The sequence below is a fragment of the Dreissena polymorpha genome, chromosome 16 (genome assembly GCF_020536995.1).
Source record: "Dreissena polymorpha isolate Duluth1 chromosome 16, UMN_Dpol_1.0, whole genome shotgun sequence".
NCBI classification, from domain to species: Eukaryota; Metazoa; Mollusca; class Bivalvia; order Myida; family Dreissenidae; genus Dreissena; species Dreissena polymorpha.
In genome coordinates, this window is record NC_068370.1 from 6648225 (window position 1) to 6670457 (window position 22233).

Below are 22233 nucleotides of genomic sequence, written 5' to 3' on the forward strand. Positions count from 1 at the left end.
TACCAACCACTGCGTGAACCAGACAGCACAGCCACTGGTCTTTTGACGGAGATGTGTTTAAATTAGATTTAACGTACTAGCGTACGTACTTTAGTCGAATTGTGGTTTTTGTGAACATGCAGAGTATGTTAGACAATACTGCGAGTCCATTCTTGTTTCTCAATGACAATAGCATATTCCTTTATGACAAGTTCATATTGCTTAATGACCGTTCCAGTGTGACATTTTTGACATGTAACAATGTATGTTGCTTTATGGCAAATGCTTACTGGATTTTTCTATTCGTTACAAACTTACTGTTACTTCTGTGTGCCACTGTTCTCCATTACATCACATGTTTACACATATTAATAACTTAATTGCATCTCCCGTTAATCTCTAAATGTAAATCACATGTTTTTGCGTGTAGCTGATAATACATCCATTTTGTGTCATGATAATTCAATAATTTTAACAGTTATGCAATGCCCTTTGATTGCTATTCGTTATTGCGCATCGGAAACCTCTGGAGTACACGCGTGAGAACGCAAGAACACGATGCGAGAACGCGAGATAAAAAATTTAATTCGCGATCTCGCATCGTAATCTGCTGCCTCGTATAGTGTTTTCGCATTCTCGACCTTGTTTATTGTGATATTAATGTCGTTATATTGCAACTTTGCATTGTGATTTTGCATTGTCGACAATTAATTTGGAGTTTGTAAGATTACGACGCGAAAGTGAGATAATCCGATGCGAGATCACGAGATAAATATCGGTTTCTAGTTCGTGTTCTCTCAGTTTTAAGCTTCGGATATAAAAAAGCGTTGTATTTTGCACAAGTACAAACGTCAAACGCACGCACACAAGAACACACACGCGCACATCGCACAGTAGCAACGTGATTGTATGGTCTTTACATTAGTTAACAATTTGATGAATCATTTGCTTGCATTAGGCGTGATATCTTCTACAACTGGCATGTCAGATCATCACCCAACTCAGTTAATATTACTTCACTTCGTTCGTTTATCATTTATTACGAATGTTGTGTAATTTGAAAATACAAGATGTCCTTTATTTAATAACTTAAATAAACAAACTCATCTCTGTACTTAATGTGCTTTCATTCAAAAGCAGCCAAGTCCCCAAAATCGGTGTTTCGATAAAAAGTAGTTAACAACCTGGAAACTACAGAACCTCTGAGAGAGTTATGTGTTGTCAAAATTAATCTGCGCTTGAAAGTATTTTGGTTTATTTGTTCCCTTTAATTTAATTACGAAAGTCATACATTACAGATCAACGGAGCCTATAATGGCTCTCTATATTGGCAAGTTAAAACGTCTAAAGCAATAAGGCAAACAAATAACGTAAGTAAGTAAGTTAACATTAGAAAATGTTGTATGAATTAACAATTCAACGTTTCGGTTTGCCAGCAGAAAATTTGAAGGCAATTACAAAAACAGAAACATTACTATTGAAATAAAGGAAGATAGGCATTAACAAGCATGAACGCTAAATTGTTTGAACAACATATGCAAGTAAATAAAATAACACATAAATGTCATCAAGCAGCATGCATGAACTGGCAATTTATTAACCGCTTCATGTAAGAGGAGATATAAACACAACTGAAATGGTCATATTTCATATTCAATACCGATGATTTTTAAGGGGAACCCCGTAGTTTTGAATTGATATATATCTTCAAAATCATTTACTGCAATTGAATAACACCTCAACGTCAAAAAAAAAAATGATGATGATAATAATGATAATAATAATAATAATAATAATTATAATTATTATTATAATCATTATCATTATCATCATTATTATTATTATTATTATTTTTATTATTATTATTATTATTATTATTATTATAATTACAATTATTATTATTATTATTATTATTATTATTATTATTATTATTATTATCATTATCATCAGTATTATTATTATTATTATTATTATTATTTTGACGATGATTATTATATATATTAACAATAATTATATATTTACCCAATCAGATATTTCCAGAACATCAAGACGTTTGTAAGAGATAAACGTGTTGATTGCTAGCCGTTGTAAATGTAGGTATAAGAAACCGTTGAAGGGGTTGCTAAAATATAACTTACATAAGGTATGGAGGTTACAATACACTAAATACTTTTGGTGTTCAATGCTATACCCTCTAAAAACAAAATCTTCATTTATTTGAAGACACAATTCTCTGTACGGGCACTTGCCATGACTTTATTTTTGAATATTTCTGTGTTCATGTGGTAGGGAAAACATTGTTGTATACTACAAATTCCCTGTTTTGCTTTTAGGTTGGAGACTACATAAGACTTTGACAGTTGGCGGGAAACCATCATCAACTGGAGAGATGCCGGTAAAAAGATGGCCATAAAACAGTGACCGCTGATTCGCATTGAGTTCTTTCTTACATATTGGATGACCTATGTTTTTTATTTTTTAAATCATTGCGGCTTGGAATGCTCTTTAAGAAAAGGTATGGTTATGGGGGTGTCTACGCGCAAAAGTTTGACTTTATTTTTTGTTAAAGTTATTGCTTTTACATTGAATTTGTGCAGGAAATCTTTTGGTATGTTGTGACCTAAACTAACTTATGATAAAAATGAAATATCATCTGCAAGTGCAAAATATGACTGAGAAAGCAGATTTTTGGTCATTTCTTAGCAAAAGGGAAGAAAATAAGTGCATGAAATGCATGAATTCAGATTATTTGACCTGGAATAGTTGTTTTTCAAGTTGACCCACCACCCTTATATAGTGGAATAAGGGCTAAATTGCTCTCCGACTTAAATTCAACCGCATATTGGTTGACCGTGTCGTGTTAATGTGTTACATGAAGTTAGAATTCAACGCCAGGGACTCCGTGACCAAGTAACGCAAATAAAGCTTTTGCGAAAAGCATGAACATTCAAACAGAGCCCCATTTCACCGACATGGAATGGCAGGCATTTTTACAGTATGGACATTGCAGCAGATGCTTAACTGAGCCAGCCTTCATATTTAGTACAATCATGAATTTAGCAAGCTTTATCACTTCATATTATTCATAAAAGTACACTTAAAATACATAAATGCATGTTTTTGTTTCATTTTTTTATCTTTTTCTATTGGGTATTTTGACTTTTTCAGGTAGAGGAATGTCTGCGACTAAGTCATGGGCCACTGGATAAGGGTTGTTGATGGCAAAACAGGTAATAATATCCTTTTGTTATCATGTACACAAGCAAATAAGCATATGTATGATGCTTTAGGTGTGAAAGACTGTCATAATCAGGTTTGTGGTCACTCACACCCTTGCCGTCATGTAATTCTCCTCGCAGTTTGTATTGATAGTTCCGCGTCCTGGCATGTAAAGCTCGTGCTTTGTTGGCAGCTGAAGTTGGCTCTTAACAGGTTTATCCTTGTTCCTGAGCATGTATGCAGTACAGCTGAGTTGATTTGCTGCTTGTAACCCTACAATTAGCTTGTTTTGGGTATTGTTTTCTCACAAAATGCTTATATTCATGGTTCCGGCTTAAAAGGGTGTCGCGCCTTACTTAAACATAGGATTGTTATAGCAAGTGTCCCCTTCATCATTTACCTTAGAGGGATCTTCTTGACAAAATTTGGCACTTTCAGCAACTTGTTTTGTTTTTTATTTGGTACATGCTTCTCTCATTCAGTGATTTAATGACAGTATTGTCCTTATTCGTTTTTCTTTGCATAGAAAGGTGACATGAATCATTGATATTTGTTGTGTTGAGAATTCTGCAGGAAGCTGTGTCCCCAAAAGAAGTACTAGAAACCCCTTTCAGGACACTGCCTTGATCTGAACTGCCTTTCTACCCCTGTTACTACATGGAACATCATTGCTAAGCTTATAATGCTTGCCTACATATGTGTATTTTGTTCAATTTAACTTTTCCTTCCAGCTTAACCCCCCCCCCCCCCCCCCCCAAATGAGCATTGTATTCTTTCGCTTGGTTACAAACTTCCATTTGGACCAGATTGCCACCATATAAATAGCCTAAAGTACTTATTTTGTGTCCAAAATATGAAAATTTGTATTGTCTTGAACCTCTAAATGAGAGCTGGCAATGCATATTGACCATCTGCTGCAGTTGAAAGGCACCCATGACATTATATGCTAGAATATTTCATTGGCGGCTGGTAAATAAATGGGCACCGTTCGACAAGGCGCTTTCAAGATTTTACACTTTTATTGGTGTGAAATAACAAGTTATTGGAAGCTTATTGATTTCTACTCTTCAAAGTATCTTTGATCTCTCATTTTGACTAATTAGTTTATTGTCTTGGATGAAATTGGATTGTTTTTGCTTTGAAATTGGCATTTTTGGGATGATTAAAAAAAACACACAAAAAAGACATTATCAAAATTGCTTAGAGTGAAAATATCTAACAAATTCATTCTTTCCCCACCACACACAAGCCCCACTTGCATGTCTATTTGGTTTGTTTTGGTATTTTATTGCAGATATTGAACTCAACAGCTTTAAATCTTAAAGGGGAAGTTAAGCTTTAACAGGCCTAATATCGCCTTCTTCGGACTGAAAACACCCGCTTGTGAAAATATGATACAGAATGGCCAAATGGACAGCTAATCCAGCCAAACTTAATATATTGGTGCAATATGGATGGGAAGATAATAAAATGAAAGAAAAACATATTTCAGTCAAAATAAATTTCTCTTATAGGTTACAATACACTAAATACTTTTGGTGTTCAATGCTATACCCTCTAAAAACAAAATCTTCATTTATTTGAAGACACAATTCTCTGTACGGGCACTTGCCATGACTTTATTTTTGAATATTTCTGTGTTCATGTGGTAGGGAAAACATTGTTGTATACTACAAATTCCCTGTTTTGCTTTTAGGTTGGAGACTACATAAGACTTTGACAGTTGGCGGGAAACCATCATCAACTGGAGAGATGCCGGTAAAAAGATGGCCATAAAACAGTGACCGCTGATTCGCATTGAGTTCTTTCTTACATATCGGATGACCTATGTTTTTTATTGTTTAAATCATTGCGGCTTGGAATGCTCTTTAAGAAAAGGTATGGTTATGGGGGTGTCTACGCGCAAAAGTTTGACTTTATTTTTTGTTAAAGTTATTGCTTTTACATTGAATTTGTGCAGGAAATCTTTTGGTATGTTGTGACCTGGATATACCGAGGGTCGTTAAATAAGTCTTCGACTGCGAAATAATTGAACGATATATGTGAGCGTGTTTACTTTTTCAGGATGTCGATTATGTAAAGCATTAAATACACAGAACCTCGCCACACTATTGAAAGAAAGAGTTTTTAATGTATACTGTAAGCATATTATATTTAAAGTATTCGACTCTTCAAAGTTAACTAACATTTCATGAATGAAATTTTCACTGTTCTAATACATACGTAACTTATTAAATTGAGAATATAGCTATAAATAAAGTATCGACATTTACACATTACATTCAAAATACATACAGACAAAATAGAAGGTCCGTTTTGATATTTTCTTTAGATACATTTTTTTCTCTGTACAGCAGAAATATGTGCAGCTTGTTTTACACTTACAATACTAATACTTAAATTTAAGTAATTCATTTATCTTGTACGTTTACTACGCCACTGTTAATTTTATATGCATTGAACCGGGGTATCTCTATTGGAATCTAGTCGACAATTTACAAAACAACTCGTAAAGTACCTCAAATGAAAATGTTTTTATATTGTAGTTCTTTAAGCGGTAACACAATATTTGCATTGTAGATTTACAGATTAAATGCATTGCAAAGGCTAAGATTTAACAATTTCAATGAATTGTAAAGATTATTGGCAATCCGGCTCTATGTGCTATGGTCAAATACGTTTACACAAAAGAAAAGCGACCGCGACAGGAAACATACAATACAAAGTATTTACATATGAACAAATATGACGATCAAGAAAGGTTGGCATATTATCGAACAATATGTATGACTATATAGTACCTTTTTTGGTAAACATGCAATTATAAATCAGCTCAGATTAAACAATGAACTCTCCACGGATGCATATGACATAACAATAGCCCATACAATGACAAGAAAACAACAAGCACGTCGAAGCCCGTGTGTTTTTGGGGAATGGAAGTAACAGCTCCCGCAATTCTAATCGTAGTGGTGCGATTATTATGTATTTACACTATTTATCGCATTTGTACAAATGCCGTTATTTGATTGCGTGAACAAGCTCACTATTGCAAACGTGCTAACTTAATTTTGGGGTTTGAGTTTTTTGGTGTACATGAATTGCAAATTACTGCACTGCAGGAGTGGCAAATTAATTGAGTGTACTTTTAATTTATTTTATTTACATAAGTCTATTTATGTGAACGGTTCTCGAAATTTCTCGTATCATTAGGAAACAAGAATATCAGTGAAACTGATGGATGCTCCCCGATGATGCGCTTTGTAAATCTATGTGTTAATAACCACCTAAAAAATCTATTATTAGCATCGATGACCTTCACCTTGACCCCAGTGACCTCAAACCTAATCAAAAGGTAGAGGTCTATTCAAGGTACCTTCATGCCAAATATGAAAGAGATCGGTAAAGTATTGAAGGCGCTATGAGAAACTGTAAACAAAGTGTGATGGAAATCTATAATTAGCCTCGGTGACCTTGACCCCAGTGATCTCAAACCTCATCAAAAGGTAGAGGTCCATGCAAGGTACCTACATGCCAAACATGAAAGAGATCGGTGAAGTATTGAAGGCGCTATGAGAAACTGTAACAAAAGTGTGACGGAAAATCTATTATCATTAGCCTTGGTGACCTTGACATTGAACCCAGTGACCTCAAACCTCATCAAAAGGTAGAGGTCCATGCAAGGTACTTACATGCCAAATATGAAAGAGATCGGTAAAGTATTGAAGGCGCTATGAGAAACTGTCAAAAAGTGTGACGGAAGGACTTACAAACTGGCAACTATATGCTCCCCATACTATATATATATGGGGAGCATAAAAAATCAACATGTCCGAGGTGGGCGCATGAAGTTAAAACACTGAATTATACAAGCCGATAAATGAATGAAAAGCGAACGACGTGATTTGCATACATCACGGAATACTAATATATTCTAACATTTGAAAGTTCTAAACAAGATAAAGTCGAGTCCTTAGTGTCAGTACTCGACAATTCTTCTTTGGAGTTTGTTTATAAAATATAAATGGCTAGCTCTGAAAACAAATCCATCACTAGACTACACTCAATTAAATTTTCATTGGTGACCGGTCCTCAATTACAAAATCTGAATCCAACCTCATGCCTTCCAAATGATGAGCAAAAATGGAGTGTTTTTGTTTTGTTTCGTAAAGCTTTAAAAATGATTTAGTTCATTAAAAGATTGATTAAATTTACATGTTTATATATGAAATAGTAAACACAACTTCGAACCTTCATTCCTTTAAGCGACTCAGCCTTCATTCCTTTCAGCGACTCAGCCTTCATTCCTGTAAGTGACCTCAGCCTTCATTCCTTTAAGTGACCTCAGCCTTCATTCCTTTAAATGACCACAACCGTTATTCCTTTAAGTCACCACAACGTTCATTCCTTTAAGTGACCCCAGCGTTCATTCCTTTAAGTGACCCCAGCGTTCATTCCTTTAAGTGACCCCAACGTTCATTCCTTTAAGTGACCCCAGCGTTCATTCTTTTAAGTGACCCCAGCGTTCATTCCTTTAAGTGACCCCAGCGTTCATTCCTTTAAGTGACCCCAACGTTTATTCCTTTAAGTGACCCCAGCGTTCATTCCTTTAAGTGACCCCAGCGTTCATTCCTTAAAGTGATCCCAACCTTCATTCTTTTGAGTGACCCCAGCGTTCATTCTTTTAAGTGACCCCAGCGTTCATTCCTTTAAGTGACCCCAGCGTTCATTCCTTTAAGTGACCCCAACGTTCATTGCTTTAAGTGACCCCAGCGTTCATTCTTTTAAGTGACCCCAGCGTTCATTCTTTTAAGTGATCCTAACCTTCATTCTTTTAAGTGACCCCAGCGTTCATTCCTTTAAGTGACCCCAGTCTTCATTCCTTCAAGTGACACAGCCTTCATTCATTTAATTAACCCCAGCCTTCATTCTTTTGAGTGACCCCAGTCTTCATTCCTTTAAGTGATCCCAGCGTTTATTTCTTTAAGTGACCCCAGCTTTCATTCCTTTAAGTGACCCCAGTCTTCATTCCTTCAAGTGACACAGCCTTCATTCCTTTAAGTGACCCCAGCCTTCATTCCTTTTAGTGACCTAAGTTTTCATTCCTTTAAGTGACCCCAGCGTTAATTCATTTAAGTGACCTCCCTATCAGCGCTCAACCAAAGAGCGGACCGAACCCGCCGTCTATTATAATGTAATAATAAGTGACAGCTGGCTGTATGGTAGGTCAGTTGCAATAGAGCGCAAGGCTGGGGATGATTTAAATGAGATTGAACATATTAACACAACTACAAATAACAATTAGTTGATTATGTCGACAAAAACAGGCATGCCATAATGAGATATAAGTTTCATAGCAAATATAGGCGAAAAATGAATGCTATAACGGGATATAAGTTTCGTTGCATTTTAAAAAGAATTTATCGCTGTGGCACAATGGCGTGTTAGAGGACACAATTTGGTGCAAAGGATATTGACTTCAGCAATAAATTAAAAAAGTATTTATTAATCTCATCATTAACTTTTACAAAACTAACAATTAACAACAATATCAATGCAATTCGGAACATTGTTTGTGTGTGCACGTTTTACTACTTTACCTTTAAACTGTCCACCACTACGCCTGTTTAATCGTGTATGATATCAAATATTATACTTTACATAAAACACTTCTTTGGAAATTAATAAAATAAGGCATTAAGTTTGAATGGTTCTGTGAATTTTGAGTTTTGCAATTGAGGACCGGTCACTAATCTATCTTGAAGCACTCTGGAAGTTAAGTGGAGCATTGTCTTTTGATGTATTTGTCCAAGCTCAATGAAATTTCTAGCATTTTCATCCACAACTCGATCAGCACCCCTCACAGAAAATCTTTCAGCAATATTGATATATTCTACTATGTAAAGATTCGTGCATGTCCCGACAATATACAATGGGTTCTAAAATTACGGTGCTCGAACTTTCTTTGTAAGAAACTGTTAATAAATGTAGAAGGCAATCCATGGATACGCTAAACCAAACCAAACTGCATTTCCAAAGAGCGTCAAACTTAATTGATGAATGTTCTTCAATTAACAACGTAAAAATTTGTAGAACATTGGACCTACAAAATGTTAACAGAAAATTGTTGAGAGTCTGGTGTATCATAAAGCTTTATGTATGTATGTTTTAATCTATTAAAAAATATTAAATAAATGTGCGGTATGCTATGTGTAAACATAACATGCTTGCCTTTATGTTATTTTAGAGACAGCCCTCAAACGGACCGAAGCCGCAGGCTATAATTATGTTTTAGTGTTGACCGGGAGTTCGCTTAAAGGCCATTAGTGTGTACATTAACTTAAAATTCGAACTTTCGCCTAATTATTTTAGCGGAAGGTTTTGAAGCGTAAATCTCGAGATGATTTTGATGAGATTGCACAGGTCAACGTACTTAAAATAACAAAATATCGTCCAAAAGAATGCAGCCAACCGAAAATTTAACGACTTGTAACAAAGATAAATGGACGTTTACAATTCCTCAACTTCACACCATGGATATAATTGGAAGTTTTATTGAATGAAATTTCGCACGACGTATTGCCCTGCGTCTTACTAAAGTTCAATAATTTTTATTTATATAGAAGGAACATGCATGCTTTTTAACCGTCACTACAATGCATTAACATAAAACTTAGTGTGTATGCAAGAAAATATTGTAATAACCATGTAATTGATATGTTGCTGTTCTTACTAGAGAAGAATTAAATAGATGACAGAAGGCTCCATTACAAAAATTCTTCAATGTTATTTATTTTGTGAAACATCCTCACCTACAATTACTAAAGTGAAAACATGAAACAGAAAACAATCGCGTAGAATTTGTGTTAAGCCTTTCCTAAATTTGCAAATTTACTTCATGTTTTGAATTTGTTTATTGACGGTTTTTAAATAAAGTAACCTCGGAACGTTATATACTGTTAGAATTGCCGTATGAAACATGATTTTTTCTTTCCAATATTTTGAAAATAAAAGATAGATGCCAAGCATCAAAGGGGTCGTATTTATCACGTCCAGCGCCGTCAATGACCCAACATCCGACTTCAGGCCCGTAAATATTACGAACATTAATATTCATAGTGGCGCCATTTAACAGTTTATGTTGCGACATGGGTAGAACAATATTACGCGCGACATTACACGTTTTGCGTTTCCATTTTACAAATGATACTAAAACATAGACATGTATACCAGCTTACTTAACGAAAAATGTAATGAAGGCAGTTGAAGTAACCAATACCATAATCGACTATTTTAGAGCAAATACAGTCATTTAAAAAATATTTGATCTTAAAATATTGCGTAGTTTGCTAAAAATCAAAGGCATTAGTACCGCGCTGTTTAAAGGGGCCTTTTCACGTTTTGGTAAATGGACAAAAGTAAAAAAATTGTTTCAGATTCGCAAATTTTCGTTGTAAATAGGATATTTGTGAGGAAAATGTAATACTGAACATAAACCATGCTCTAAAATATCCATGATATGCATCTTTTGACGATTTAAAAACCTGAAAATTATAAAACGTTACAACGCGAAACGATTGAATAAATTTGGAGAGTTCTGTTGTTGTCGTTACATTGTGTTATCCTACGAGGGTTGCTTATGTAAAGTATAAAATACATAACTAATTGTATGAGCACGGATGGCCGAGTGGTGTAAGCGATAGACCTTTACTCCATGGGTCACTGGTTCGAGCCCAGTTGTGGGTTACATTTTTTCTTTCTTTAATTTTATTCTCGTATTTTTCCTGAAGCGTTTTAGATCGAATGTTGACATTATCAAAATAAAGCATTCAATGACAAACTTCAATAATGTCAAAATTTGTTAAAAAGTCCCTCTAACTTAACGACAGCATAACACGTAACAGCATTCATATCATCAATTACTGACACTCATCTGCAGTAAATTGGAGTCACGCTATCTCATTTGCGTTTACAATAGAATTACTTAAATCGTGGCTTGAATCTCAGTACCAAAAAGGCTACAACCTGTTATATGTACTAACGTCAAATAAGTATCGGAATCTTTACAGAGGATTACGATTGCTGTAGATTAATAACAATCATACTACAATTCATGCGAGATGTAAATAATCCAGTGACCAAATTAATTCAGAGACGTGTTTTTTTCTATTAAATTTGTATGGGAATCGGTATACGCTTAAATAATGTACAGTGTTGTGCTGTCATGTGTAAAATGTTCAAATTAAATAGGCTTGTAAAACAACACTAATGTTTTTCCATTGTAAGTTTTTATGACCCCCGGTAGGGTGGCATATAGCAGTTGAACTGTCCGTTAGTCCTTTTGTCTGTCCGTCCGTGCGTCCGTCCGAAAACTTAAACATTGGTCATAACTTTTGCAATATTGAAGATAGCAACCTGATATTTGGCATGCATGTGTATATCATGGAGCTGCATATTTTAAGTGGTGAAAGGTCAAGGCCAAGGTCATCCTTGAAGGTCAAAGATGAAATATATGGCTTCAAATCGGCGCAAAAGGGGGCATTGTGTTTCTGACAAACACATCTCTTGTTTTTTTTTCACATACCCAATATGAATATGAATTACCGATTTAACAAAATAATTGTACAATTATACTCATATAAAGCATATAAAATGACACCATGGTCAGATTTAGTTTAAACCTATTTAATTTAGCTCGATTGGTTTTAAGGCTTATTCGAAAAGCTATCGAGTCCGTTTCCTGGGATTAGAAGCAGTACTTGGTGTCTCTATGGGATATTTAATGACTCGCATCGTGGGGATCGAACCCGTGACCTCTCGGTCGCTAGGCGGACACCATATCCACTACACTACGGCGACCTGGTCGGATTTGCAAATAAATATCATGAGTTTGCCGAGGGGGTGGGTTAAAAATGTCAGACATGTAAAGGTTAATAAAGCGAGCCAACAATTCAAGAACGCCGAACAACGCAATTCTACGACAATCATATAAACATTTCATGTTTGCGCCCTTTTGTTGTAACTAACTTTAACAAAAACGTTGTTTTCACGACCTTTTTGGGCTTACTTTTTTCGGTAGGCGTGTTTGAACCTTCATGTAGGCATGCACTTAAACAGAAGAAGACAAATAACTTTAGTATCGTTATAACGAAGGCAATTGTTTTTTCCGTGTTGAACGATGTCACACATCGCATCGTAAATAATCAATAATCATCGATCACGTCAGCGTCACGATTGCCGAACGAATAACGTTGCATTGCCAGTCTAGGTAGGGTTTAAACGAAGCGAATCGGAATGAACCTAACCAATATTTATATAAATACTTCACTGTGGGTAGGTTTTTTAAGACTTTAGTAAACGGCTTTCAGTTTAGGTTGTTGTGTTAATTTATTCGGGACATTTATTCACGGAACACGTGAAATCTGAGAAAACCAACCACACTGATGAATTCTGTAAAGCAGACATTTGTCATGAATCAATTTTTTATTAATATCATGAGCGTTGCAATTATGAATTTAAAGTGAAATGTTCGCAGATTTTGGTATGTTATGAAGATTGTCATGAAAAGCTTCAAATTGATAAATGTAAACATCGGAAATAAACAGCCCCAGTATAATACAAGAAAAAAAATATAGAAAGAAAAAGAAAAAAAGACGTTAACCACGCAAGGGTTCCAACCATTGACCAATTCTAGTATATGCCAAGTTAGAAGTTGCAAGATATTGAAAGGGAAATAAAATAGTGAAAACCAAACAAATCAAATGTTTTGCACCTTTCTATGTATAATGTTGCGACCTTCGCATCTATCGCATCTACCCGGGGCGTTTACGTCGCATCTATCGCATCTACCCGGGGCGTTTACGTCGCATCTATCGCATATACACGGGGCGTTTACGGAGCGTAAATGAAATGAGCCATGCTCTCTGGAAAGCGGATTCAATGCAAATGCGTAAAGGGACGACACCATCCGCTTTGATGATATTTCTCGTTTAAAGAAAGTCAATTCGTAGCAAAACCCAGTTTAGTCGGAAATTGTCGTCCAAGACTTAATAAAAGGGGGTTTAATGAATGTGCGTAAAGTGTCGTCCCAGATTGGACTGTGTAGTCCGCACAGGCTTATCTGGGACGACACTCTACGCACATTCATTAAACCATCTTTTCACAGAGCACGACCCAAATGTTTTTATTGTTTTCTGTGCTCTTCTGTGCTGACAAGGCGCTGACACCGCGGTCATCGGTGTTTGCATGACACATGTATTGAAAGATCATCATTGGCAATATAAATATATATATATATATATATATATATATATATATATATATATATATATATATATATATATATATATATAACACAACACCTTTGTATTGCATCATAACACAATAGGTGGAATTCAAAAAGATTAAATTATAAAGGATTGACTTTTACATGCACTATCTTCAAAATGCCAAACATTTCATCTCGTAGGGTATCAAGGCCAGTTAGCAACAGCCATTCTCGAAAACGTCCAGTCGACGATAGCTGAGGCGAGACAAGAACTTAATTTAAAACAAAGAAGTAATAATTATAATAATAATAATAATAATAATAATAATTTTAATAATAATAATATTAATAGTAACAATAATACTAAAATAATAATGATGATGATAATTATGATGATGATGATAATGATGATACTGATGATAATAATAATGATAATAATAATAATAATATAAATAATAATAATAATAATAATAATAATAATAAAAAAAATAACAATAATTAATATTCTATTATTATTTATTATTATAATCATATAAAACAGATTATAATGATGTAGACGAAACTGATAATTAGAAGACAAAAAAAAAAGAAGATGGTGATAACGACGACGACGACGACGACGACGACGACGACGACGACGACGACGACGACGACGATGATGATGATGATGATGATGATGATTATGTAATAAAATATTTACCGGAAATGCTAGCTCCAATTAAGGTCCAAATTTCAGCTGCTTTCTTTCCTGTTAACAAAAACAAATTTCATAAAATCATCTATCGGGTTCGCTTGAATACACGAGAATGCATGAGGTATAATAAATCTGTGAAATTATATATGGATGCAGATCATGACTTACCCTGTAATTTACAAAAGCTAAGTTGTAAGGCACAATTACTTTAAAGCTATTCGTGTACTCAACTAAATTGCACAATCAGACACAAATATTTTCCAAATTTGACGAGTGTTCGTTTATATAACGTCTTGAAATCTTTAAAATTTGTGGGAATATAAAATACTAAGCAGATATATAACCATGTTTTCATCTAACCGGAACATTGTAAGTTTGTTCGGCGAAAATCACTTTCAGCAAATGAGACAGTTCTGGTTCAATTCTTCAGGTATTTCAAATTAAGTTTTGAAATAATAACATGAATTTGATGCAAGACACGGATATCATTACAAACCAACTAAGACCAAACATGCATACTTTTTCTAAGGCCATTGACCACAATAACATACAATAGCATTTCTAAGTCAATGACTGTATATGACGAGAAACACATTCTGAGTTAATCATGTGTGTAAATATTTGGTATCGGTCAACATAATGAGGTTTACTCAGGAACGATTGCTACAATGGAGAGAAAAGGCAACTTTAACAATTCAGTTGAATGAAGATAAAGGTCCCAAACATCAACCAGCAGATACCACCCAAACACCAACCCGCAGATACCACCTCCCTTCTCTTTAACACACAAAGATGTTATTAACGGAGGAAGATATCAACTACAATAAGTAAAGTCATATAGATATCATACGACTGAATGTACGTCGTAGCGAGATAGACATCACACTGCTGAAGGTACCTGGTAGTGAGATTTATATCATACTGCTGAAGGTACATGGTAGTGTGATAGACATTATACTGCTGAAGGTTGTGGTAGCATGATAGATATCAAACTGCGATAAGTACGTGATATTGAGATAGATACCATACTGCTAAATGTACCTAGTTGAGAGATAGATATCATACTAGTGAAGGTACGTGGTAGGTAGAAATGTATCATACAGCTGAAGGTACGTTTGACTTAGACAGATATCATAATGAGGAAGTTACGCGGTGGTGAGATAGATATCATAATGCTGAAGGTATGTGGTAAAGAGATAGATAACATAATGATGCAGGTACATAGTAGTGACATAGATTCGCATATGCTGAAGGTATGTGGTAACGAGATAAATATTTTAATGCTGAAGGTTCGTGGTGGTCCGATAGATATCATACAGCTGAAGGAATGTGGTAGTGAGATAGATATTGTACTGCTAAAAGTACTAAGTAACGAGATCGATATCATAATGCTCAAGGAAACTGGTAACGAGATAGGTATAACACTGCTGAAAGTTCGTAGTAGCGAGATAGGTATAATACGAAAAAGTAGACTCAAAAAGACGATTTAAATTTGATAAATGAAAAAACATATAGTACTTTAAAACAGGTTTGTTACTTTTTGCGTAGACAAGTTATATTTCAAGATCACTGTCTATGGATATATTTTTTTTTACTTCAATGTAAGATTTAAGTATCATTTCATTGATAATCAGTCACCTAAAACATGCTTTCACAAGAAGCTGCGTCACGAAATGAAATGGCTATACAATCTTACACTGGAATACAAAAACAACACATTAATGCTTTTATAAAGACTTCATAAAATTTTGACATAAAATTACGATTGCATAAGAAGGATTTAAATCATGTATAATGGTTCTATGCACATTCATTGAAATGAAGTTTATACGCCGCAATAGTCGGAGAAAGATTTATAAATAAATTTACGTTGTATCAATAGATCTTCAAAATTCGAACGTGCCTGACCCAGAAAACATGCACAAATGGGTCCCATATGGGCTGTTTCTGGGCAAATCCATATGGGTAAGCCCATATGGGAGTCAGTTGGGACCAATATGGGCTAGCCCATATGTGAAGGCCCACAAGGGTCCCATATAGGTCTCATATTATGCGCTATCAGGAAAACTATGTAAGCTTGTATTTATTTGATTAAAACTCATTTCTTAAAACGTATGTAGGACTAACTTGATCTAAACTGCTAATATTTTACCCAAAAATAGAAAATCAATGCATAAGCAAATAATATGCAGTCCATATAGGTCCCATATGGGTCCCATTTGGGCCGCCCAATAAAACACAAAATCAGCTACCGGGCTGTTTCGTACCTCTGCTTTGAGGTATACCGTATTAATGACTTGATTACTTATAGCTTTCAAATAGCTGTTAATATAGTGTTACGCTTGTTCCATCCGTTTTGAAATATGACACAAGTCCATAGTAAACGTTTAAACAATAATTTATTCGTGCGAAGACAATAATCGCAATAAACTTCGTGCGAAGACAATAATCGCAATAAACAACCCGTTAGACAGCAACACAATGTAAGTGATTCCTAACCGCCAGCTTCCCGGTAATTATACTAGGGTAGTATTTACAAAGTTAATGGCGTGTGACGCACAATAAGTCAGTTCTGCGTTCTTTCAGTGTTTATGTGTAAATAATACAATAAAAGTGTAAAAATGCTTCCAAAATCAGTGTTACTTAATGTAAACAAACTTCAATTTACTGGATTATTACTATAAAACATGTGATAACGACTAAAAGGTATTTACTTCGAAAAATGAATGACTCTTAACAAAAATTACGTCTATCCTAGATCTTGACTAAAACTCAACTGTTTTTACTTATTGTTTAATCTCATGACCAAAATTGGTCAGTGACCAAGATTCTGGTCAATGACCAAGATTCTGGGCAATGACCAAGATTCTGGTCATTAATGACCCGAATTCTGGGCACCAGTGACCAAAACTGGTCAGTCACGTGACTGACCAAAAATAATGACCCAGAAATTCGAACGTTTCATGACGTCGTTTACAAAACGTCATAACAATAAGACATATTGGCGCCTTATTTAGAAAAACAATGAAAATTACAAAGAATTAGACATGGAATTACTTTGATGTGATACATCTTCTTGCGACAACAAAGTTGAACTCTCAAACTGTCAAAGTGACATTCAGGAAAGGGAATTTCCCAGAATTCAATAAAACAAATGGCTACCAACATTACAAGGTGCCACTTGAAGCAAATAGGTAAATAGGTACATGTAAGCTGGCAGAAATTGTAAAATATTGAAATGTACTACTAAGAAACAAAATTCTATAACATGGATGGCTTACAACTAGATGAAAGTTCTGGTGATGTTTAGATTATATACATTCACTTGAGAAAATATGCCAATTGATTTATATAGTCGGATAATGTCACCAGTACGAACAACTTCACAGTCCATGAGAAAAGGTAAGTGTTACTGTCACACCTGGGGTGTATCATTACCCCCCTCTTAATAAGGCAAAGCTCCTGCTGCCTTTTACTTATCATAATACACCACATACATATCAATAATTGCTCATCAGCGTACTTCATTGCATTAAAAATAAACAACAATAACAGATCAAAGTATTAAACTTATAACTTTGTGTATAACTGTTTACTGTACGAACTGATCATAGTGTATGGCAGTCTATTTAAATAACAGTCACTGTTCAGTGTACGAACTGATCATAGTAAACGGCAGATCATTTAAATAACAGTTACTGTTTAGTGTTCACTGTCTGTATGATCTTCTTAAACACACATTTAACTTCAATAAATATTTAACAGTAAATAACATAAAATGTTTAATTGCAAACGCACTTATTACTCAAAAGTTAATGTCAGTGCCCAGCGTCTTTGTATGATTGGTATTTCCCGCTTGACTTTGACCGTCTCTCTTTCGCCAATGTTTCTTGGATGCCGCCCAGCTGCTTCGAGATTTTTGAGACCTCCTCCACCAGCGTTGCCATGGACCTCTGTGTGGACAGACCAACCTCCACAAGTTTTGCCACGGACCTCTGTGTGGACAGACTAACTTTCAGCTGCTCGTCCATTGCGCTTGATAAGGACCTCAAAACGTTCGCCGCGTTACACTGGCAAGTGGGACTGGGACTACCGGTACACTGGGTTGATGCCTCAATTCGCTGGACCTTATGCCGGCTGCCTGAAGATTCTGCAAATGGCACTGGTAGTGGCCTTTTCAGAGCGACAGGGGTCATCGGTCTTGAGTCCCCTAGGAAATCCAGAAATGGACTTTCTTTCTCATCCAGCACAGGTGTGGACAGCGATGCAACGTACCTCGTTAGTGATCCAAAACCAGCTGATGGACACAATGGCTGGAAGGAGTTTTCTGCTGCTACTTCTGATGACATCATTTGGGCGTTAGTTGACTGCGCACTCAAAGTAGTTTGCAGACACGGTGCTGGCCCTTCAGCTACCCCCTGTTCATAATTCACCGCAAACCATGAATCCGGGATGGCAGATGTGTTCAGGGGCGCTGACAATTGGGGAGTTGCAGCGATGCCGCATGCCTTTGCTGCCGTGTAGATCTGGCTGGCAGACGTGTCAAGTGGCGCCGACAATTGGGAAGTTACAGCAATGCCGCAAGACTTTGCTGCCGTGAAGATCTGGCTGGCAGGTGTATCCAGTGGCGCTGACAATCGAGGAGTTACAGCAATGCCGCAAGCCTTTGCTGCCGTGTAGATCCGGCCAGACCTCTCAAAGGGGGGCAATTCCTGATGGTGGGATTTTGTTGACACTGGAATCGGCTTAACCAACCACAGAGGCACCATTGACCCGTCTTCTGTAAATACCGTTTCATTGTCATCTTTCTCCATGTCCTCCATCTGGAACCTGTTTCTGTCACACCATTGCGCACTCTCTTCAGGCGATAATGCTACCATATCCCCCTCAGTAACATGATATGGGTCTTTAGCCCTTCGCAAAACTTTGGTATAGTCAGGTTTCCCTGACCTCTTCTCCTCAGTCACATGCCTAGTATATTGAGTTAAGTGTTTCAGAAAGGCTTGCTGGTCCTGGCACCTAAAACAACACAGGGTGCAGAAAAACGGCGCCCTGTCCAAGGGAACGTGTTCCTTCAAAATATGGCCCTCTATGCGGCTCCTGCGATCAACTTTAGTGCAGTACTTACAGCGATACGCTCTACGCTTAAAGTTGCCGACACGGTTCATTGTCTGAAAATACACAAACCAACAACTCTTTAGAGTACGGAGACAAATCGATCGCAGTGACTGACTCTGTGCTCACATCTTCGAATATCGGTACGCGATTAGTTAAGTTCCTTTAGTATTCTTCATTAAATTAAATGTTTTTTTGTTCGCTTATTTCCTACTATTCTTATTATTACTATTATAATTAAGACGATTAATAAAATAATTTTCAACAGTATTTTGTGCGGTTTAATAGTAAGTTTCGGATACACATTTACGCACGCCTGTTCAACAGCCTTTTACGCAATTTGGATGCCCATAACGGAGGGTTTATTCCCTTATAGGGTTTCAGCTTATCGTGATGGACAACCAACGTTTGTCCGTTTTTGTTAAGCTGGATCACAAAATTTATAGGCGACCGTTTTTCAGTTATTAAAAAGGGACCATCAAATGCCCTTTCCAGTTTTGAACTAACACCTACACGTCTAGTTTCATGGAGGCACCACACATAATCACCAAGCTCATAATTATGAAACACCATTTTCTTATCATAGAATTCCTCACTTCGTTTAGCTTCGCTTGATAAATGTTTCCGAGCCACCTCATGCGCTCTTCTCATAGTTTCTCTAAGGTTTAAGACATACGTGCAAGTGTCTTCTTGCTCAGAGCTGTTTGGGTTCAAGTCTGGGAACATCATATCAGCGGGAAGTCGAACTTCACGCCCCAGAGTCATCATGTTTGGGGATAACCTTGTTGCCTCATGTGGGGTTGCACGATAGGCGCCTGCCAAACATCCCAGGTGTTGATCCCAGTCGCTTTGTTCCCCTTTTAAAAATGCCTTGATCATCTTAAGAAGAGTGCGGTTGTTACGTTCCACTTGCCCATTACCTTTAGGATTTCTTGCACTCGACCTAGTCTTCTTTATTTCTAGAGTTCTACATAGCTCCTGAAATACTCTGCTCTCAAATGCCGCCCCCTGGTCCGAGTGAAGTGACAATGGAGCACCCCACCTGGCTATTACATCATTCATCAATCTCTGCGCGCATTCTTCCGCCGTTTGATTTGGAACAGCCAACACCTCTGTGTACTTAGTAAAGTGGTCGGTCAGTACCAAAATATATCTATTTTGTGCTCTTGTTACTGGGAGTGGTCCCATAAAGTCTAGCGCCACTCTTTCCCATGGCCCGCCTGATTTCAAATGGCCCAAAGGAGCTCTCGGTTTCTTGTTCGGCTTTTTGTCAGCTTCACAAGTATCACATCGTTGGATGTACAGTCTGACATCTTCCTTCATGCGGAACCAGTAATAGCTTCGTGTCAAATTGGCTTTGGTTTTCTTAACACCCAGATGACCCGCCATAATAGTGTCATGTACAGCCTTCAACGCTCTAGATCTAATGTTAGCTGGAAGTATTATCTGGGTTGCTTCACCTGTACCATCCTTCTTTAGTTTTGTCCTACATAGTACACCATCAATGATCTTGAGATGATCCCAAATCAACCAGTAATGTCTGGTTTCCGGGCTCAGCTCTGCCACATCAGCCCATGGTGGTTTGGAAGCGGACATCAGTCCTTCATAGATTGGCTTGATATTGATATCAACAGCTTGAAGATTCGCCACTTCGGTAGGAGACATTTCACATGCCCACGAAAGGTTGTTATTCTGTTCTTTAGTCACTCGTACGTTATCGCTTATGCTGGCCACCTTTACACCTTCAACCTGCTTACTATTCCCAGCAGCTTCATCGATATTGGTGTCAACACTCAAAGATTGCTCTACATAAGTATCATTTTGATGGACCTCTGATGGCTCTCTACTTTCTACTAAAGTACCATGCGGCTGAAATTCCATAATTTCTGCCTTATGCTTACATCGGCTGCATGGTCCGCATTTTAGGGGTTCACTCATATCGACCTCGTGACATGTACAACCCCTTGGCGTTTCACAGCGCGACAGGGCATCACAATGCGGTTGAAGCTTTCCTGCGCGATACTCAATCTGAAAATCGAACGGTGACAGGATTTCGATCCATCGGGCGATTTTGCCGTTAGGCTCTTTCAAAGAGAAAAGCCAAGTAAGGGCTTGATGGTCGCTTCTGACGATGAAACGTCTTCCCAGAAGGTACTGCCTGAAGTATTGTGTGAAAAAGACCACTGCGAGTAGCTCTCGCTCTGTCACACAATAGTTACGCTCAGCTTTGTTAAGGGACCTACTCGCGTAGCTGATCACCTTTTCGCGACCTTGCTGCTCCTGTGCCAGAACGCCACCTATTCCGCACCCAGACGCATCGACATCCAAATAGAAAATACCACCACCGTTCAATGGATAACCCATCACTTCAGGGCTAACCAATGCCTTCTTAATGGCTTCAAAGGATTTCTGACATTGTTCAGTCCAAAGAAAAGGTGCCTCTTTTTTTGTCAGGTCAATCATTGGTCTGGCTATTTTAGCAAAGTCCCTTACAAACCTTCTGTAGTAAGAGCCTGTAGCCACGAATTGCTTTACTTGTTTTGCAGTTTGTGGAATAGGCCAATTTATTATCTTTTCAACATTACTCGTGTCCGGTTTGATCCCCTCTTTTGACACTATATGTCCAAGGAAGACAACTTCTGTTTGCAGTATGCGGCACTTCTCAGGCTTGAACTTTAGACCTGCGTCTTGAATACGCGCCAGCACCTCATCAACGCGGACAATGTGGTCAACGAAATTTTCACCAAACACAATAATATCGTCAATGTAGACGAGACACGTCTGCCACTGGAGACCTTGAAGTGCTAATTCCATGGTACGCTGAAAAGTGCTAGCAGCATTGTTAAGACCAAATGCCATCCGTGTCATTTCAAACTGTCCGAACTTACACACGAAAGCGCTTTTCGGTACATCTTCCTTTTTCAGAGGTATCTGGAAGTAGCCGGACGTCAAATCAAAG

General features: G+C 37.0%; 1 protein-coding gene and 1 long non-coding RNA gene across 3 annotated transcripts in view; one reads left to right on the plus strand and one right to left on the minus strand.

Annotated features, from left to right (window-relative positions):
- The window catches only part of LOC127861646 (RING finger and CHY zinc finger domain-containing protein 1-like), a 473873-nt gene that overhangs the window by 70243 nt on the left and 381397 nt on the right, over positions 1-22233 (minus strand). The window lies entirely within an intron of this gene.
- On the plus strand, positions 2164-4989 carry LOC127861656 (uncharacterized). Its single transcript, XR_008040307.1, has 3 exons — positions 2164-2374; positions 3148-3209; positions 4895-4989. It is a non-coding gene; the product is annotated as an uncharacterized LOC127861656 (long non-coding RNA).